Raw genomic sequence first — 10392 nt, 5'->3', positions numbered from 1 at the left:
CAGTGCTCGAGGGGGCCGAGAGATCTTCTAATCCGTTCTCCTGGTCCAAGGCAGGAGCTGGGAGTCTGAAGCTATTCCCAAAAGAGTGAAGGGAAAACCCAGAAACTGGTGGTGGCGGTATCTGGAAGTGACTGCACTGTACAGTTTCCCTTTTTCTGAGTTCGGTTTATTTGATGTCAAATGTGCAAAACTTGGTGTGACAAGATGCTGTGTACATTAGCAGGTGTAGCCTGTGCTCCTGCAACATCCCTCACTTTTTATGAGCAAATCTGTGAACTGCACGTTCACACAGGTAGTTAAACCTACAGTTAATCTATTTGTTGTGTCAAGGGTGGGGTTTTGCAGGCTTTGTTGGCAGCTCCAGGTCTGAAAATGCTTTTACCAATGAAATGGAAAAACCCCAACACATTTAAGCTAAATAAAGGAAACACTTTGATGAAACGCAATTAACTTGCAGGTCCTGCTTTCACAGGACATTGGTGAGGACGTGTCCATAGAAAGGGGTTTCCTTCAGTGGATAAACCCTTGCTAATGAGAACAGTATGGACATATGTATGCAATAAGCATTTCTGCCTTTAGAAATAATAAATCACCGGCTCCTTTGTGGGGATCAGCATAGTAGCACCAGTCACATTAGCAGCAGCAGCTAGTCATGTGCTATCTGTTGCTCAATTCAACCTGTTAGAGGCATTTTGTATTGTATGCTAAAGGAGCAATTTCCCACATTTGCATACTTGGACCACACTTTAATGAAAAATCTGCCTTGTAGACCCTTCTTCTGTTCTTGGATGTACCCTCTAAAAATTTCCACCTCACCCATCCACAGTTTGCAAACATTGCTGCTTCTTCCAGCCCTGATTGCATATTATCCCCATGGCAAATACAATTGCCTAATAGAAACAAACATTAAGAAAGCATTTAATGTATTGTTGCTTGTCCTCTAATAATAAATGCAACAGCCAAAACCAGAGAGGAGAACTGTCACCCGGAACAGCCAGTTCTGAGCACCCAACATTTTGGGAGAGGCTCCAGTAACATGTGTGGTACCTTCTGAAACGGGCTCCCAGGCAAGACTGGGTCATATTTTTGGAAAGTCAAATCTGAACCCTTTTTCTTGAATATGAAGAGAAATACTACCATCAGATCACACCTCTGTTACAAACTCAATCTGATCGTCTTACAATTATTTCCAGGGGGATGGATTCATACCGGGATCTCTAAATTCAAACTTAGGTTGGTCTTTGAGAACTTGATCCTGCAATTAATTATTTTCTGAAAACACTGAATGCCCTTTAACATCTTTTTGTGCACATAATGCAAATGAGCGACACAGATGCCCCTCAAAGAAGCTCAGTGCTGCACAGGACTGAGTGTATGTCCCGTAAAGTAAATCTCAGCTTTCCAGCAAGGCTGTGTCAAGGTCCCTAGGAAAAGCCAGTGATAACTGTCGTCAGCACTGTGGAAACATTGCAGCACTTGGGCACCCTGAAGGCTTAGAAGTGACCTTGACCACCACATCCCAGTGTGGGGAGAAGTACATACAATCACATCAAGTGGAAAGACTGTGTAATAGTGTAAAATTTTAGATTTTTTTCAGAGAGACCCAAAATTTTTTCTGCCTCAGATTTCCTTTGTCTGACACAAAATAATTTTGTACTGGTACAAGTCTCACAAATGTGAAAATGAGAAGGAAAAGAGGAAACTAGAGGAAGAGAAAGAGAAGAATGAACCGAGATCAGCTTTGCTAGGTTCCATGTATATATGATATTATTTAGGTATAGTAGCAGACACCTTCAGAATTTCATCCATTAGCTGAGAGAAAGAATTCTTTCCAAACTGTTAAGAAAATACAGGGTGTCACTTCACTGTGGAGCATATTATAGACTATGTTTGGCTCATTTTTATTTAGTCATCTCAAATTTACATCTGCAGCCTGTAGAAGGAGCAGCATCTTCAGCGTGCAAGCCCTGCCACAGCCTGAAACATGGATCTTTGCAGGAGATTAGTGCCACGCTGAACTCTCCGCTTTGTAGAATGAGGCCACTTGGAAGCGTGGCTTTTAGGCAGTCTTAAATTAAGCAGTATGAAATCAAGCCATAATATACATGCACATTTTTTGCTTTGTAAATAGTAAAATAGTTAGAGGACAGGACCTAGAGGGAACCCAGCAATCGTTTCAGAAACAGATGCTGACAAAAAAAAAAAATAAAAATCTGAGACTCTTTGGTGTAACTTAAACATCCTTTTTTCCTACATAAACGAAGCCCTGCTAATTAGCCAAGCTATCTTTCCAGTGTCTTGTGCCACAGTTTTTTTTTTTTTTTCTGCAGTTTTTAGATCACTAATGTCCATTAACTCTTGGAATATCAGAGAGAATGTTAAAAAACATCTATTTCTTCTCTAAAAGGAAAAGAATGCTATGAAAACAAACTGTGGCTTTTTAGGACTTTTTGCAATTTCCTGAGGCTTTTTCTTGAACTGGGGAACATCAAGTCCTCCCTCTCCAGCAATTCGTGGGAACAGTAGACTATGCACGAGAGACTGATTAGTGCAAGTCTACTAGAGAGGGAAAGACAGATTAATACAATTGTCTGGTTTCAAAATGTCTTTCGAAAGAGCGCTGTTGGCGCGGGAGCATGCCCGACACAAATGCGTTTGAGATGCCATCAAGCAAAGAGTAGAGTGAACGTATTATGGACTGGTTTACTACTGGCACAGGAGGATGGCTTTCCTCACCAAGAAACAGGGTCTTCCTATAGAAAGAAACTCACATTCTACATAAGAAATTAAATAAGGTGCCTTTTTTTTTTTTGGTTTTTTTTTTTTTTGTTTCCCAGTTCTCCTCCCTGTGCCCTTTTCAGGCATCTTAGGACTGTGCCGTCAAGGCAAGGACATAACAATCGTGGATAGTGGTGGGCAGTGTCAGTTGTCAGCCTACCAGATGTTTTGGCTACCGAGCAGTGCCTTTTGTAGCAACAGCAGCACCGTACTGGTGTGCACTGGGGTCATGGTTTGCTCTGCCCAGATACTCACTCCCTGCAGCAATGCCACAAATTGCCAACTACTCCGCAGTTTGTAATGGCATATCATTTTTTTCTTGTGTAGGTAAAGCTTCACGCTTTTGTTTGCTGAACCTTGCTGTCTCGCTTCCAGACGCTTCCTTCATTATCTCAAGATCAGGTTGAATTAAAATCTTTTGCTCCAAAATGCGTAAGTCTCTGTGACGTGGCTTAGAAGTGTTCTAAACGTGCTGGATACTCTGCCGCCCTAGTCGTTAAGAAAAACTTCAAAGCAGATAGTGCGCAGGCAAAACCTTGTGCCTCCCAGCTGGTATGATTTCTCAGTTTGACAGCAAACTCCCGAAAAATCACTTTTTAATCTATTTTTTGCACCTGTAATAGCTTCACCACCTCGTTTGTACGACTGTTACATTCAACTGTGCAGTCGTGTCATAGCACATCTCCTGCTTCCTCCTTACTCACAAGGCCAATTATTCTGTCAGAAAAGGAAATTAAATTAACGTGGCATGATTTTACTCTCGACAAAAATATGTGGACTGCTTATTATCTTGTTGTTGGCTGGATATTGTAAGAGGGATAGTTACTCAAACAGATCAGTAACCAGCTGAGCATTTGAAACTGGACTGACCTGTAATTGTCTTAGTCCCTTCTTTTTCCTTTAAGAAGGGAGGGTGGGAGCATGGGGGGGGTGGGGGGAAGAAGAAAGAAATTTGTCCTTCTTAAGTCCTTTGAGACCTCACTTTTCCATGATCCATGAGTTCTTAAAGATAATTGTTTAATGGTTCAGATTGTTTCAGCTATTTCCTTAAATACTCCAGGGTAAATTTCCTTGCAGCTTGCTAATTTGAATATATCTAACCCAGCTGAACATACTTAACCTATTCTTTTCCTACTTGCTATACTCCAGTTTGTTGCTAATTCTAATTATTCTAAGCATCTGGTAGGAATTAACCTTTTACTGTGAAGACTTAAGAAGATATGAACGATGAATCCTTAGTCTGTTATTTCCTCATCTTCCCTTGGTAGCACTGCAGTTTCTGTGTTTCTGTTATTTTTATTTCAATTTACAGAACCTTTCCTCACCTCCTTCAATACCTCTTGCAAACTGTAGCTTTCTACTTCAGTACTATAACACCAAAGGATATTTCCCAGCATGGGTGGCTTGAACAGCTCGGTGCCAACAGAAAAAGGACCCTTGATTTTAGAGGCAGCGATTAGCAGGGATAAAGCTGTCCTAGCAAAGCCAGCTCCAGTGCCGGGCTCCAGCCCAGCAACTGGATGCATTACATCGGTTAGAGAACATACCATTAGACAATTTAATTTCAGTTTACTGTTTATTAAACATGTACACTGGCCTGAGGTGATCTCTCTAGAGTAGTGCATCTTCACGTTACCCAGGCACCCCTGCTTTTCAATGAGATGGGAGAGAGCAGCACACAAAACCACTGGGATGGGGAAAAAAAAAAAAAAAAAAAAGAAGTTGCTCACTTGCAAGCAAACACACAATTTGGGAAATGAAATTTTAAAGCAACGGTCCTAGCTTAGCTTTCTTGTTTGTAAATTAAAATCTTTTTAGTGGGGTTTTTTTTGAGATGGCCAGTGGATTTTTCCACTTGGTGAAAGAAACATTTCCAGGAACACTGCAGAAGACCCTGTAACAGGGGGATTAGTATGCAGCTGGCTTTCTGGATGATCTCAGGCTAATCACTTACCTGCAACCCCCGTGCTCCAGCTTCCCCCACCAGTAAAATGAATCTGGCTGATACTGACTGTTATAAAACATTTTGAGCTGTTTGCTGAAAGACCACTCCTGAATTAACCTTCTCCATTGGGTTGGTCATGCATAGGGCTGTAAAACCAGGGAGCTGAGCATGGTCTGAGTAGACCGACGTGATTTCTTCAGTAAAGGTGCAATTTGGAGGCTAAGATTTTATCTTTGAAACCATGTTTGAAAGATGTATTAAAATGCCCAGTAAAATATGTTGGATTCTTAATCCATTGAGCAATTACTCATTTCAAATTATAGCAGCAGCATTAAAACGCAGCTGGGGTAATTTCTAAGAAAATCAGAAGATATAATCATATGACAACATTCTTGTGCCCTGCAGCCCTGACACATGCAGAACGCCTGCTGAGCTCGAGGAGGTCTGGTGTGTCTAAGCGCAGTGGAACAGGCTTTGAAGGAGTGCTTTGCCATGCAGCTATCAAAATGAAATTTTGTTCCTCTGGATGTCAAGCAAAATGTACCCACTGTCTGTGATTTAAGACTTACCAGGCAGGCCAAAAATACATTAGCTTGCTCTTGGCAGTGGGAATCACATTTGTGTAACAACAAGCTTTAAAACCCTGTTAAGAAACATTGTCTGATCTGTAACATGGGACTCATTCATTTTGTTGTTGTTGTCATTTTACTGAAAAGAAAAAAAATGTGCAGAAAACATTTTTCCAAAATTCTGTAGGGTACTTTGGAATGTCTTCCCCTCCCCCTCTCTCCCCCCTTTTTTTTCTTCTTTTTCCCAAAAAAGCAAACACCACAACAGATTGGGTAATAGCTCCATCTACTAGTTATTTAAGGCTTGTTTATAATGTAAAGGAGAATGTTTGTTGCAAGTGTCTCCTAGACACACTACTGTCCCTACGCTATCTCACAATGTGAATTGCACAAGAATTTCAAAACCAGTGCCTAAAGTTAGGCTCCTAAATCCATATTTCAGTATTCAGAGTCCAGTTGCTTGGCGCTCAGCTCTTCGGAATGCCAGACCTTGGATTCATTTGGCTAAATGTGGATCAGAGTAAGATCAAACAAGGGACAGGGAAAGGCCAACGAGCTGCAGCACTCACCTGTAACGTGAGGGACAGCTTTCAAGTGCCTGCATTGCCCTCCAGATGGGTACTGCAACATTCTGTGCCCCTTTATTCATGCAAAGTAGAAGAGGTCCACCACAAAAAAAACCAAACCCAACAAAAACCGAAACCAAACAACCAAAACCCCCCATACTATAAAAGAAACTGGCTGCAATGGCTAAAATACCTACCAGAGCTGAGGAAAACTAGGTTCCAATAAAGTGGCTCAGGAAGAAGGGTCTGAACCTGGGTTTTCACCAGGGTTTCTTGAGATAGTCATGGAGGTTTTGAACTGTCTCATTTTTGTCCCATTGCACACTAGAAACTGATTTTGCGGATGGCATTTGTGTTTGGTTTTGCAGAAGTGCGCTCCTGTTTTCAGCCCCACTGCAATAATTTTATATAATAATTTTGATAAACCTCGATCATGCATTCACGCTCAGCAGGAAAACCACCCCTAAGTTCCCACTCAGTCCCCTCGGTCACAGCTCCTGGGGAGAAGGTTTGCTGCCTTATGGGATTGGCAAAATGCTCCTTCCCGGGATGACTTAAGGTTGCCGTTGACCTCAGGATAGCTGCCGAAGGCAGGAACATCTGGGTCTGCACAGCTCCCATCCCCTGGCACAATGATTTCTGGGGAAGGAAATGCTATTATAATTTGTATCCTCAGCCCCTTGGCTGCTCACCAAAGTATCATAACTCTGAGCAAGACAGACACTCACACCCAGCGAAGGCACAGGCCGGATGCAGGGAACAGGAACTGGGGACAATGGGAAGAACCTGGGGTGTAGCAGCCACGGGCTGTGTCCTCTGCTCTGCACCCAGCCAGCTCCCTGCGCTGCTGCTCCCTTACCAGGGCCATGCACTAGGAAAACCAGTCGGACGTGCTCCTTGGTACAACCATCTCCTCTCTCCCTCTTGTTTGAATAATGCCCACAACTGAATGTGGATGTTCCCGCAGGTGGACGTTAGGTGGTCCTTGCTGGTACAGAAGGGAATTTCTCAGCTGCTGCCAACCAGCCGGGCTTTGAGATGGCGGGGTGCTGGCAAGGGTCACACTGTGCTCCTTACTGAGTGTGCACGTGTTGCTCCTCAGGGGGCAGCAATGGCACCAACAATCTATTGTCACTATTTTTAACGTCTAATTTCTATTTCATAATACTTTGCATGTACTGTTCTTTGCAAACCTCTTTTCTGCCTACGTGGGACAGGTATCCCCAGTCTTCCATTTAGGAGGAATCCTGCTGGCTTTGGGTGCAGTGCCCTGGCTCCTCACTGACAGCACAGAGGGGAGCACCGTTGGTGAGCCACCCGACAGCGGGCTGTGGGGCAGGCTGGGAGGCATTGCACACCACACCACAAAGCAGCGTGGCTGTTACGGAGTGCTTCCGACACAACGGCAGAGTTCCTGCCCAAGCCCACCCTGCCCTGCGCGCAGGACACGTGCGGCTATTCATGAGCGAAGAGCGAGCGGCAGTGCTCAGGGTCTGATGCTCGTTATTGTGTTTCATCCTTCGGAGAACAATCCTACAAGCAGTCCTGGTTCAAAGGTGGCTTCAGTGGTGCTGTGCACTGGCAGAAGCACTTTTGTGAACCGAAAGTTAGGACTGAGTGAAAACACGAATATTTTAATAAGTGCTGTACCTGGGGTTCTTCTGTACTGTCTCTTGACGGGGATTGAAATGCAAAGTGAGATGTGGCATAAGGAAGCATCCACATGAGACCGGTGATGCGGTTATACTAGTGAACTGAACGTGCCCAGCTCTTGGGCATCGAAGCCAACCAGCACAGAACAGCCCCTGCCCATTCCACAGAACTGGAAATCTTGTCTGGTCGGGAGCTGCCAGAATCCAAACCGTGAGCACTTCGGTCATGTCGTATATAATACAAACGGGATTTTTCTCTAAACACAACAGCTACTATTTAGGCTTGATCCCAGATTTGGAGATATTCCCTTGGATTCAGAAGGTTTTCAGTCAAACTCCCTATAACTTGGTTAATTACATTCCAGGCTCGGTATTCGTTAACAGGTACCACTTTGCTGTGTGCAGACAGAAGTGCAGTGCAGAGCGAGCACCGATGAAAGGTTGCCTATAAATGCCGTAAGTGGTGCTTTACAGCCCATGGTTTCCTCCCTTATAATATATGGGTCAAGTTGTATATGGCAGTTGTCCAGGAATGACAATTTATTATGGTAGCACAAAGTAGAAACACACTGCGCTTGTATTGTACCTTGCAGGTAAAGCACCTCACAGTCTTCTACAAAGAGCAAATTAAAGGTTGTGCTTACAGGGGTCCACAAACAACTTACATCAGAAAACACTCACTGTATGAGTACAGCGGTTTTATTGCTGGATGCCAAAAGTGCCCTTTTATATCCAAATGTATATCCAGATATCCAAATACCGCCCTTGCAACTCCGTCTTGTTTTGAAAATCCATTTTTTTCATATGATTTCATCCACTGTGATTTCATTTGGCATAATGCCATTGCTTTGAACAACCTTGTACAAGATCTGAATTATACTTGCAAGCAGATTCTGAACTTTTGCATTACAATGGTAAATGCAATGATCACTTATAGAGTTCATCCAGAAACTAAGGTAAACAACTCCCAGTGACTTAATTTTCCATTATCTTTGCACATCTTAATTTTTCTTAATAACAACTGCAAACTAAAAAGAGATATTAATATACTAAGCATTTAATACATTTTATTTTTAATAATTAACACCCCTCCTCTTTTTCTGATAGTCATTTGCAGCATCTTTTTCCACTGGACCGCAAGCGCAAGCTTAATAATAAGACTCAGGGAATTTTATTCCATAAATTGATCTTGCTAAGGCAAAGCACCTTGAAAGTCCAATTTTCCTTGAAGCTGGCTTTGTTGCCCTTGTTTACCTTTTATTGTAAAAATGCATAGACTACAAATCCATCATGTTTGTACCTCAAAGTGTATATGCAGAAGAGTATGCAGAACGTTCTGTCCTGCCTGTAAGAGCCCAGCAGGCCAGAATTAATGTGGCATAAACCCGCTCTTGTAAAATGCAGAAAAATGTGAAAACAAAAAGCAAAAGAAGTATAAAAGATGTGTAGAAATGTTCAGCTAAATAGCTACTAGGTCTTTTGATCAGAGTTCAGCTAAGAGATAGCAAGTATAACCTGGATTCATCACTGCAATGAAACTGTTCTTTGCACATGAGGGTGGACAGTTGGACTGGGCACGTCAGGATCTGCTTCCGATTGTGTGATGCTAAACATTCCTTTTCCTTTGATTTCTTCTCTTTTGAGGCTAAATTTTGTGAGACAATGTTTTTGGTAAAAGGACCTCCCCATACCAGTGGGTCACAATTGGAATTTCGGATTTGCACGGCTTTGTCTTTCTGTGTGTGCCTGCATGTATGTTTGGAGCTCTGCACGTGGGATGGCCTCTGTGGTGTCGGCTCTGGGTCCTACATGTTAAAAGGAGAAAGCATAGCAAGCGAGGTTTCACAAGAACAGCTGATTTGGAGAGATTTGGTTGAACAGTTTGTGATACTATCCTGTTATCAGAGACCCAACTTCTTTTTTTGGGTCTAGAACCCAAACCTTGCCCTTACTATGAAAGCCACCTCCTTTGCTCTGCTGTGATTTTTTATTCAATATAACAGGAAGAAGCGAGACCTCTTTTGCCAGCAAACAGATGTCCACTAAAAAGGTTTTACTAACTGATCAATTGCAAAATCCCTCACTGCAATCCTTCATAAAATAAGATGCCCTCTGTCCTTCCTCCCACCCTAAGCTTAGTTGCCAAAACTTACATACAAAATTATTACTGTAATGTTTTATAGTCACTGGGAAAAAAATATCCATTTGGTCTTACAGAATGATGTGAAATGAATCTCTGGCCTCAAAAGAAAAAAAAAGTCTATTAAAAGTAGCTCTTTTTCCTCCCTCCTCCCTCTCCCAGGCCCCTTTTGCTCCCCTCCCCCAACAATAAAGGATGTTTTGGAACAGCCTTTTCAGGAAACATTTCCACAGCAAAATGCAGCATCATTTATAATATTTAAAGCTACATTTTTGTTGAGATGGCTTGGCAGGCTTTGCTTGCAAATCTGGCAGGATATGGCCAGCTGAGAGTTAGCACTAACAAACTGAGGATATGCTGACACAACAGAATGCTTTAATCATCGTTGCAGCAAGCAGGACAAGATCTTCTCCTGCACTGCCAGCTCTTCCCAGTGTGAGAACCAATGGTGCTGCGTATTTCTCCTTCCCTCCCCTGCCTCTGGAGAGTACAGTTTTCCCTCGTCGTTTCCACTGAACTAAAAAAACCTCGTTGGGTAACAGCATATAATATTATGAGCAATGGATATTCCTCTTGGCCAATGCTGTTATGAAAATGCTACCCATTTCCAGCACAATAAGGAAGCTTAATAATTAAAAAAGAAAGTCCTTAAACAATATGTGTCTCAATCGAAGGGCTATTTTCATTTGCAGCTAAAACTTTTTCTGCTTTACCATGCATACCCTTTTCTAAAGCAGAGCTG

Source organism: Falco punctatus (genome assembly GCF_963210335.1).
Source record: "Falco punctatus genome assembly, chromosome: 4".
Lineage (NCBI taxonomy): Eukaryota > Metazoa > Chordata > Aves > Falconiformes > Falconidae > Falco > Falco punctatus.
This window is presented reverse-complemented; position numbering follows the sequence as displayed.